Source organism: Protopterus annectens, chromosome 10.part0, assembly GCF_019279795.1.
Source record: "Protopterus annectens isolate FY-2018-M chromosome 10.part0, PAN1.0, whole genome shotgun sequence".
In the NCBI taxonomy this organism is placed as follows: Eukaryota; Metazoa; Chordata; order Ceratodontiformes; family Protopteridae; genus Protopterus; species Protopterus annectens.
In genome coordinates this window covers 89614500-89626555 of record NC_056744.1, presented here as the reverse complement: position 1 = coordinate 89626555, position 12056 = coordinate 89614500, and the positions used below count along the sequence as shown (strand labels likewise).

At 41.7% G+C, this 12056-nt stretch overlaps 1 pseudogene; it reads right to left on the bottom strand.

The window, feature by feature from the left end:
- The window catches only part of LOC122812971, a 97091-nt pseudogene extending 89183 nt beyond the window's left edge, over positions 1-7908 (bottom strand).
- Positions 7909-12056: the final 4148 nt, after the last annotated feature.

Sequence of the window (12056 nt, the reverse complement as noted above, 5' to 3'; positions counted from 1 at the left end):
ATTGGGACCTACCGTAATTCAGATAATCAAACATACATTGAACCAGATAAAAAACTTGTAAAATCTTTGTTTTTTCTGCACATAGGGAATACGCTTTTCAACCATTCAGAAATTCCAGTGGACAATAAAGAAAATTTTTCACACATGAATGGGCTACGAGTTCAAAAGCATACAGAAGCGAATACGTATAATGTTTACATATTCATACTTTATGATTTTTCCTACCAGAAATCTTTGGAAGGCTGTGTTTGGATAATTGACGTTTCTGAAAATCGACGTTTCTGATAATCCAGTCTCTACTGTATTAAATTTAGACAGGTGTACAACCTAAAGGTTTAATGAAAGTCTGCCGGACTTAAAAATACTTACCCAGGAAGTATGGTTGGAATAAGGCTTCTGGGCACCCGAACTGCTCATTACCAATGCTGATCACCTAGCCATCAGGCAGATGATAACTTGTCTTCAGTGAGGAAGATGAGGCAGTAACAGCCATCTCCTGTGCAAAGTCCAGGGTAACATAACACAGCTTTTCTTTAATGTCTTTCACTATTTCTCTTTCTATACTTATGGTGCTGTTACAGTCTCTTTGTGTCAGGCTCTCCAGTAGGTAGTCAGTCAAGTTACAACCAGCCAAGTCTAAATGTATGACGGCATGAGACAAGGTATAACCATCCCAGACGGGCACACTGTAGGTAACACTATCACCAGACTCCATAACAATACCAGTGGTATTGCCATTGGCAAACAGGGACAACACAGCCTGAATAGCAACATACATCGATGGGGTGTTGAACGTTTCAAACATGATCTACAAAATGGGATACACAAGATTAGAACGTTTTTAGTATAGCAAAGAGGTCCATATATTATGATTTGCTGGTATGCAGTCCACTTATGTACAGTGTTACATTAAGCCAGACCATATTAAATTGCTCACAATGAAAAGTTTACTGCATAGTTTACATATGCAACTGGTGCACATACAAAAAAGTGCACCGTTACTGTATCTTTGTACGCCATTAGAATTTGAATACAGGTGAAACAAGGTCACATGTACAGATGTGCAGTGCTGCTTTACTATTGATGTAGACTGCCAATGCAGATAATAATTCTGCAAGTAAATTAAAATACTTAAAAAGTGCCTGACAAAAAATGACCACTGTCAAGTAAGTGTACATACCTATGTCATTTTTTCTCTGTTGGCTTTAGGGTTTTGAGGGACTTCTGTAAGCAGGACAGGGTGATCTTCTGGGGCAGCAATGAGCATACTGTAGGTGTGGTGCCAAATTTTCTCCATAGCATCCCAGTTGGTGACAATACCATGCTCAATTGGATACTTCAGTGTCATTATCTCTTTCATTTTGTGTGCTTCCTCACCTACATAGCTGCTTTTTGTCCTGTCCCATCCATGGATCGCTGTTACAAACAAATCAAAAAAAAAATTACTCAATGCAGGCCAGGACAGTATTTAGAAGGGGAAAAAAAGTTTAGTCTTAAAAGCTGCCTTTTTTATTTTGAAACTAAATTATAGATAACATGCTGTGCTACACTTCACATCCCTTCCCTACAGTGCAAATTTTCACTGAAATCTCTTCTGCAAATGCAATGAATAAAAGCAAAAATAAGATTATTACGAATAAAAATATAAGCTTTAAGTGTATTTTACTGTTTTTGCCTTATTTTTTCAAAAAAAAAAATTCCTTGTTTCCCACCTTTCTAAGCTAGTATAGTCCAGTTTTCAGGCTAGTGCTGAATTCAGGGCTGTGATACTAGTTTCTGAGTTGCCCATACCTTACTTGGATAGAAGGAAGTTTCTCTGTTCACCTGTGAGAGAGGGGAGCTTTGAGCAACCTATCTGTCCCTGGAGGAGTGGTTCCAGCCCAGAAGTTAGTAGTTTATTGGCCATTTTGGGCTAATTTCTATCTCTTTTATTTCCCTACTATAAAAACTGCATTTGCACAGTTTTGTGCCCCTTAGCTACGGTTAAATTATTCCCGGCTCCACTGTCTCCTCTTCAGTTTTTCCCTTGAAACTAGGCTAACTCTCAACCTAAGCACTCAAAAAGCATCTTACAGCCCAGCACTTGCTCAGACCTATTAGCAAGCACTAATATACCCTGACACTGATTGCCCAGCAGGGCAAGGCTCTTTATTCACCCCTCACCAACCAAGAAACTAAGCAGCTCACCCTACTATTCAGACATGACCAAAGGGCAACTTCAGGTGCACTCGCCAGTCCAGCTGGTGAATCTGTGTATCCTGAGGCAATGTTACAACTGCCTCATGTACACAGACAACCCACTCCTCCTACCAAAAAACACTAACGTATGCGAGAAATGCAATTATACAGCCAAAATGGAAGCTAAGCTGTCTCCACCCAAGACTGGAACAGACAGTCAAGAGAAGAAGGTTAACACTTGCACCACAACTCCAGCCGCACACAGACCTACTAAAACAGCACTGGCAAAAAATACACATAAATACACAAAATCATACTCGGAGGCTCTAAATAAAAACCTGCAAAAGCATCAGAGTCCACCAAAGCAGGCACCCAAACAACCTGCACTTCCCGTCACAAACCAGACAACACATAAAACACAAAATCAGTGTGCTGCACAATCACAGCCCTTAAGGTGAAATAACATACCTAACACACTAGTGATAGATGACTCTATAGTCAGGCACACTGACGTCCCACTCACTAGGCTGGACAAGCAGAAGGTTACTGTTAGCTGCCTGTCGGGAGCCAGAATCCGCCACATAACACAAGCACTCAGGTCACTCCAGAACAAGTACAAATATGACTCTGTCATTGTTCATGTTGGTGTGAATGACCTGAGACGTACCTCCCTGGACTACATGAAAAGAGACATGGAAGAACTCTCTGATCATGTAGCCCAGGCTGTTATGACCCTGACCCTGAGTAGCATCCTGCCCTCACCAAGAAGGATACCTCAGTATAAAGAAAAAATTATCAATTTCAACAATTGGCTAAGCTTCTGGTGTCATTCAAAGGGGATCCAATGTCTGTCAGCCTGGGACGACATGCTCAACAAGCCGCATTTCTTCACAAGAGATGGCTTGCACCTGTCACCCCTAGGCTTTCGAATACTGGCCAAGGGTCTTGCTGCCCCCCATAGTGCCATTTTTAGGCAAGGCTCAAAAGTCAAACCCACCTCCGTAAACAGCACAATTAACAAAAACTGAGGGTTATGCTATTCAGTGCCAGGAGTTTAATTCTCAAAATGCACGGGCTCAAAGCACTCCTCAGTATGGAGAACGTAAACATCTGTGCAGTAACTGAAACCTGGTTCAAGGCTCCAGAGAGCACCCCAGCACTACCGGGCTACAACTCATACCACACGTTTCGGCCACAAAACACAGACCGAAACACAAAAGGAGGGGGTGAATCCATATTCATCAAGGATACCTACACCTCCAGGTTAGTGGCGCAGCATGATACCTCTGAGATCATCCATGTGCAACTAACATTGGGCAAATCTGCAATAAAAATTGTGGCCTGCTACAGATCACCCTCCATGACCCAGGACCACCACTCCACCTTTCTGCAGACACTGGAAAACATGAAAGTCCCACCAAACACCCTGATATTGGGCGATTTCAATTACCCTACCATTCACTGGGAAAACTACTCGAGTACAAATTCCCAGGTCCAGTGCTTCCTGGAATTCATCAACTCAAATGCCCTGGATCAGCTGGTAAACTCCCCTACCAAAAGTAAAAACATATTGGACCTGGTCATCACCAACATGGTTGACAGGTGTTCCACACCGGAGGTCAACCCCTCACAGGTTAGATCAGAATATAAACTAATCACTCTGGATGTCCACACCCCACCACCACCCCCAACTAAGGAAACCACAGTAAAAAACTTTTCTAAAGCAAACTTCGCCTTACTTAAGACAGAGGTGGTAAGTTTCACAGCCACCATGCTAAAGGATAATGCTGCCCAAGATGCAGAAACCTTTACAAATGCACTCTATGAGCACCTACAAGGATGCATGGATCGTGCCATCCCTAGCACAACCAGGACTCACTCCTCTAAGAGAAGGAAACCAGTTTGGTGGACCCTGCAATAAACAGGCTATACAATAGAAGGAGGAAACTAGTTCAGAAAAAAGCAAATCCCAAGAAGGAAAGACATCCCTGATCAGTATCAGTAAGAAACTAAGGTCCCTCATGAAATCATCCAAGGCTAACTTCGAAAGAAAAATAGCCAAGGATTCAAAATATAATCACAAAGCCTTCTTTAGCTATGTTAAGAATCTAAATGGCAACTCGTAGATATGCACTGAACTAGTGCAAAATAGCACAAAATATACTGAACCTACTGATATTGCCAACATCCTGGCAGATAGATTCAGTGCAAACTTCATCCCCCTCTCACCTCTAAAAGGGCCCACAACAATGCCGGAAAAGTGTAGTGTCCCAAAAATCACAGATGCACAGGTGAAAACAGCCCTTTCAAAAGCCAAAAACACAGCGTCAGTAGGACCAGATGGTGTCCCAGGCTGTGTCTTGCACGAACTACAAAATGAACTAACCCCCCACCTATACACGCTGTTCAACCTCAGCCTCTCCACAGGCTACATGCCTATAGAATGGCGCACAGCAATGGTTATTCCTCTGCACAAAGGAGGGACCACAACTGACCCTGGTAACTATAGCCCCATAAGCCTGACTAGCCTGGTCTGCAAGGATATGGAGCGCATCATCATGGAACTAATTAACAAAGACATTGGGAACCTCCAAACACTTGACCCGACCCAGTTCGGCTTTATTAAGGGCAGATCATGCCTACTAAACCTCGTTGACTTCTTCAAGACAGTCACCAAGGCCATAGATGAGGGAAAGGTGGTTCACACAGCCTACCTTGACCTCGCCAAGGCTTTCGACACCATTCTCCACTCGGGTATTGCAGAAAAACTCACCAGCCTGAACATACACCCCTACGTCACGAGATGGGTTGCCAACTGGCTTACAGACAGAGCTCACATAGTAAGAATAGTGGGCTCCAGATCCGACTCTAAACCAGTCACAAGTTGTGTCCCGCAAGGCTCGGTCCTGGGACCCCTAATGTTCAGCATATACTTCTCAGAAGTACAGGCAAACCCGGAGGACTATGGCTAACCAAGTTCGCCGATGACTGCAAATTGGGAGCTATAATTGACTCTCCGGCTGACATGGACATCCTCCAAAGGGGCCTTACTGAGACAGCCAGCTGGTGTCAAAGTCATGGCCTCAAGCTAAATGCCAAAAAATGCATAGTCATTCCGTCTGGGAAAAACAAAACACCCACGAATTACCACATAGGTGGCAGCCCCCTTAATACAGAAGAGGTAATAAGAGATCTGGGGACCCAGGTAGATTATAATCTCTCCTTTGACAATCATATTGCCAAAGTAGTTAGGAAATCCTTCTATGTGGCCCAATTACTAAAGGGTTCACATCTAGAAATAAAGAGGTTATAGTGCCCCTCTACTCGTCACTCATTAGACCCATCATAGAGTACAATGCCCCATTTGGGATGTACCTCACAAGATACTTCCAACAGCTGGAAAGACCACAAAAGTACCTCACCAAGAGGATTACTGGCCTCAAACATATGCCCTATGCAGCCCGACTGAAAAAACTCCGGCTGTACTCAGTGGCATTTCGCTTTCTCAGAGGTGATCTCTGCCTGACTTACAAAGCCATGTCCAACTCAAAATTGATGGACATGCTCCACCTAAAGAAATCCAAGTCACTATGAGCCATGCGCTCTAGTGAGCTAAACCTCGCCACAACAATAAATAGAACATGCTGGAGGGATAGATTCCTGTCACAGAGACTCCCCATGCTTTGCAACAAAATTCCAAATTACATCAGGCAGAGTCCTTCAATAACACTCTTCAAGAGAAACCTTGACGAGTGGATGGGTAACAGAAAATACACCCCTGGGATCACTTCATTGGCTCTGCTTGACAGAGGATCAGTTAATTAATCAATGGGGCGGCGAAAGCCGACACACTCTAGCTAGGCTTATAAATGCCCTCGGGCAGATAGTCTAGTACCTACCTATGAACCTATATAGCAATATACATACAGACTCTTGGCAAACACTAAAGGCTGAAGCAATACCATTTTCATGAAGTTTAATCATATTCTGACGCAGGAATGGGGTCCATTCCTGTCATGGTATTAGAAACCTAAAACATTTGAAGAAATTAAAAAAGTGAAAGGATACATTGTAATTTCTTCCATTTAATATACCTTATTGTAGAGAAAATATCAATAAACAATAGCAATTTTCCTTTATGTAGAGCCCACCTCCTCCTCATTCTTTACTAATCAGTTTGCTTTCCTGATTTACATCCTTGAAAACTTAACTGTGATTCCAATAAAGCTTCTTAATTGTGTTATGCTCAGGGCCTCCACGGAAATAGGGATACTACAAAAACTTTTTCCAAGTCTTGGTGAGTATAGTGCATGCACTCTTGTGTGCCTATCCCAACACCCAAGATGGGGGTGTTTTTTGTGACAGCCCACATGACTGTGTCATCCCACAACCAGGGTTTCCTTAAACTGTCATAGCTATTAGTTAAGTTTGTCTGCTATTGCAGATATTTAACTATTGTAAACATCATATTCTAATATTTGATCCTCAAAATGTTTACAAGTATATTCCTTTACACTTATAGTATCTGCTATTGTATTAATTTCATATATTGAACCTGAAAACTGTCTGCAATTGCTTTCTATATAACCTTGTTGTGTTCTGTTGTTTTCATCCATTCAAGGTTGTTTTGATTGTATATACTTTTCATACCTCTGTCATTTGTCCAGCATTTGGTCTGGATCTTTGCTAAAAAGGGTCCTGGAATCATCCATCCATAATTCCATTCTACATAGAATAAAATAATTTTGTACCTATCCTTGGCAATATTGTAGTTTCACAGACAAATGATATAACCATTGGGTGAAACTGAAGATTAAGGTACATTTTATCCAAGCCCTTATACATCTACATTACCGCTGTATACCACAACAAAGCAAATTCTCAATATAAATTTCCTACTGCCTTCTATCTCTTTACCATCACTGCCACTTCTATTGTCTATACTTACCTCCTGACAATTTTTTTCAAAATTCCAGGTCATATTCAGTACCTTCTATATTTACCTCAGCTTCACTTCAACTTTCTTTTTCTGTACATCACCTAACAAATACGTACACTATGTACCTTTCCTTATCTGTCCCCTGCTATCTCCTCTTATCTCCTCTCCTCTTTCTACTCATATCTCCCACACCTCCTCTCCCTCTTATTTCTCCTACCCATAAACATACAATTGTAATTCGATATTTTTAACCTCAATGTATATGCTAATTAGTTTTACATTAATATGTAATAACTCTATACTCTACTGACTGCAGATTTTCTCTAGTATAGCTGCCTTTCACTTATTGTATGTCCATAATGCAACAAGCTTTACATTTTACTCTATTACATAAAATTACCTATTTCGTAACTGAAACTTTTCTTCCTGGGTCTCTGCTGAAAGGAAGCTATCACAGCCTGTTCAACTACTCCAGTCAACAAATGCAATAATCATTTTTATATTATAATTTTAAAAACAAGTGATTTATTTGTAGTCCTACAAAAATATAACAACATGATATATAATTTTTATTTTAATTTAACTGCAACTTGACCATATCTCCTCTTTCCGTTTCTAGCTCAGTTTGTTGAACCTTTTGTAAAGAAACTTGGAAACATACAAACCTGGTACTTACAGTGACCAACAACTGAAGAGATCATAGCTTGAGGGCAGTTGTATCCAGCAAAACCAGCTTTGCATACACTGGAGCCAGTGTCGATGACAACTGTGGAAATCTCATCTTCTGCCATTGTATCTACATGATGGTGCAAAAGAAACAACTTTGGCTATACCCAACACTAGCACACTGTTTCTTTTAACAGCATAGGCTTTATCTTCTCAGGTAGTAGCTCAAAGATGGGCTTTATGCTTCACTAGCACAACAAAGTGGTTTGGACCTATATACGGAGTATGTACAGTGTCACTCTGAGAGTTTATGAATTCTTTTGTGAGAAGTCACAATAAATTTGCATTGGTATAATGAGGTGCTCAACCTCCTCCCACCAATACATACACATGCACTGTAAACACCGATTCAATTTGCATCACTACTTTACATACCCCATTGACTGCATTTGCTCAAAGATAAAAGTTGCAAAGGACAAAAAACACCCAGGATTTTCTAGTAGTTACTATTAAATGCTGGCCATATACACCTATTCTCTTTTAGTTTCTCTGTGGCAGAGCTTCTCAAATGGTAACACCAACCTTCCTAGACTTATTCCATGAGAGGTCCAAGCAAGTTAAGAATTGTTTTCTTTTCTTTTTTTAAACTGTTTACTTATAGGTTTGGTTGTATGTGAGATAAAGGTAGTAGTAAGTGATGAACATCTGAGTGCACATTTTATTTATTTATTTTTTATTTACATTTGATTCACCGGGTTAGTCCAAACAGGCCAGCGGCCTCTTTTCAGGAAAGACCTGAGGTGGTATTCATATTGACTAGGGCAGATTTAGCCAGGAAAGACACCTTAAACAGTAACTGCCCTAAGATTTTCAGACAAAAATTATTTTCTAAGTTTCCTCAAATAGCTACGTAAAACAATTATTTTGTATCTGAAACACTGTAAAGTGATAATAAACCACATAAATAACACTGATTCTACAAGAATGAACTTTTAGTTTGACAAACAAGTGAAGTCTAGTCATTTGCAGTGGTTGTGGGCCTGGTTTGTCCTGTAAAATCAGGAATGTGAAAGTTTGTCTAAGGGTTATAGTTTGAAAGGAGGCAGAGAGAACACTGAATCATGGAAAGCCACTTTCAGCAGATGGGGTTGTTGCACTTTCTCCACTGTTGTGTGACCATGGGAATTGTGGTCTCGGGGTCTTGCCCCCTGCATAAAACAAAAAGGCTTGAAATAATTTCACTGAAAGTGGTTTTCAGTGAATCACATTTGTGCATTTGTCTGAAGAATAATCTTTGGATAATCATGAATCATCTAGTGCAGATACAGATTCTTAGTTTTAGCACTTAAATTTGCTTGTTCATGCTCAGCACTTGTTCAGAACTTGTAAGCACTAAATAAGCTACTAATTAGTATAGCACTCTATCTTCCTCATTACCTAGAGGAAAACAGTTTTTGTACTTACTTTTCTCACTTGCTTAGAGAAAAACAGCTCTTGTACTCACTTTCCTCACTTATCTAGAGGAAAAACCCTGCAACTCTCTTTTTGCACGGTCTTGCGCACAGAGCAGCGTCGGGCAGCACCGGTTAGCTGGGGTATACTATTCCCGGCCCCACAAAGTCTGTGCTGTAAATTTTCCCTTAGAACTAGGCAAGCCTCAACTCAAGTGCTTCAGATCAGCTGTTCTTATTGCAAAACAGAAAGCAGCACTTGTCCTAATCTCCTAGACAGCACTGTTATTCTCCAAATGTCCTAGACAGCAATATTGTAATATAGTATAAGACCCTCGATCGTCCGCAGGACTTAAGTTCAATTTACTCTTCAAAGCATGTCCAGAGGTCAGCTTCAGGTGTATTGTCCAGTTCATCTGGTGGAATTGGGCATCCTGAGGCAATGTCACAACTGCCTCATGTATACAGACAACCCTCCCCTCTTACCTCTAGACACAAACACTTGTGAGAGATGCAAATACACAGCCAGACTGGAGGCTAAGCGCTCTCAACCCATGACTGTAACAGACAGTCAAGAGGATAAGGGACACACTTGCATCACACCACCTGTCACACATGAATCTACAAAACAAGCACCGGCAAAACATACGCATAAATACACAAAAACATATTCGGAGGCACTAGGTACCAATCTGAAAAAGAAACAGTGCCCTCCAAGGCAGACAAGCAAGCAACTTGCACTCCCAAACACAAGCCAGAAAACACATAATTCACCTCAGCAGTGTGCCTCACAACAGCCCTTAAGGCAAAACACCATACCTAACACGCTAGTAATAGGAGACTCTATAGTAAGGCACACGGATGTTCCACTCACCAGGCTGAACAAGGAGAAGGTTACTGTCAGCTGTCTGTCAGGTGCTCGGATCTGCCACATAACAAAGGCACTTAGGTCACTCCAGAACAAGTACAAGTATGATGCTGTCATTGTACATGTTGGTGTGAATGATCTAAGACGTACCTCCCTGGACTACATGAAAAGAGACATTGAGGAGCTCTCTAATCATGTAGCCCAAGCTGGTATGACCCTGACCTTGAGTAGCATACTACCTTCACCTAGAATGATACCACAATACAAAGACAAAATGATCAATTTCAACAATTGGCTAAGCTTCTGGTGTCATTCTAAGGGGATCCAGTGTCTGTCTGCCTGGGATGACATGATAGACAAGCCTCGCTGTTTAGATGGGTTGCACCTGTCACCCCTAGGTTTTCGAAGACTGGCCAAGGCTCTTGCCATCCCCATAGTGCCTTTTTTAGGCAAGGCTCAAAGGACAAACCAACCACCATAACCAGCACAGGTAACCAAAAACTAAGGGTAATGCTACTCAACGCCAGAAGTCTCAACCTCAAAATGCACACACTCGAGGCTCTCCTCAGCATGAAGAAAATCAATGTTTGTGCAGTGATGGAAACCTGGTTCAAGGCTCAAGAGAGCACCCCAGCACTGCCAGGTTACAATTAATATTATACCTTCTGGCCTCAGTTACCAGATTGCAGTACAAAGGGAGGAGGTATATCCATATTCATTAAGGATACCCATATCTCCAGGTTAGTAGCACAGCATGATGCCCCAGAAATCATCCATGCGCAACTATCAGCAGGCAAAATCACATTTCAAGTCGTAGCTGGTTATAGATCACCCACCATGTCCCAAGATGCTCACTCTGCATTCCTTGAGACATTGGAAAATATAAAGGTCATACCCAACACCATAATCTTGGGTGATTTCAACTACCCTGGTATAGACTGAGCGAACTACCAATGTTCCAACTCCTATGCTCAGTGATTCATAGAATTTATAAATTCAAATGCATTTGAACAACTAGTATGTTCCCCCACTAGAGGGGACAACATATTGGATTTAATTATCACAAATATGGGTGCCCATTGTACCACACCCGTTATCACTCCCTCCTTGGTCAGATCCAACCAAAACTGATAGCTCTGGACATCCTCACCCCTCCACCTCCCCCAGTCAAAGAAATCATAGTCAAAAACCTTTCCAAAGCAAACTTCAAACTACTTGCATCTGAAACGGAAAGCTTCACTATTCCCTTGCACAAGGATAATGATATCAAGGATGCGGAATCCCACATCAAGGTACTCTATATGCATCTTCAGGATTGCATGGACTGTGCTATCCCAAATAAAACCAAGACTCCTTCCTCAAGCAAGAAGAAACCAGTCTGGTGGACCCCGGCCATAAGCAAACTTTACAATAAAAGGAGGAGACTTATACAAAAAAAGGCCAAATCTCAAGTAGAAAAATCATCCCTGATCAGCATTAGTAAGAAATTGAGGGCCCTCATCAAGTCAACTAAAGCTAATTTTGAAAAGAAAGTTGCAAAGGATGCCAAGGATAACCATAAGGCCTTCTATGGCTACGTCAAAAACCTAAATGGCAATGCTCAGGTCTGTTCTGAGCTAGTACAAAATGGAACAAAATACACTGACCCTTCTGACATTGCCAACATCTTGGCTGACAGGTTCAGTGCAAATCCCCCCACCACCTACAGGGCCCATTACCATTCCAGGGGATTGTGTAAGTCCAATTTTTACTGACACATTGGTTAACAAGGCTCTATCTAAAGCTAAAAACACTGCCTCCATGGGACTAGATGGTGTCCCAGGCTGTGTCATACGCGAGCTCCAAAAGGAATTAACCCCACATCGTAATACCCTGTTCAGTCTCAGCCTCTCCACAGGATATGTGCCCATAGAATGGCGCATGGCAATGGTGGTCCAGCTACACAAGGGTGGGG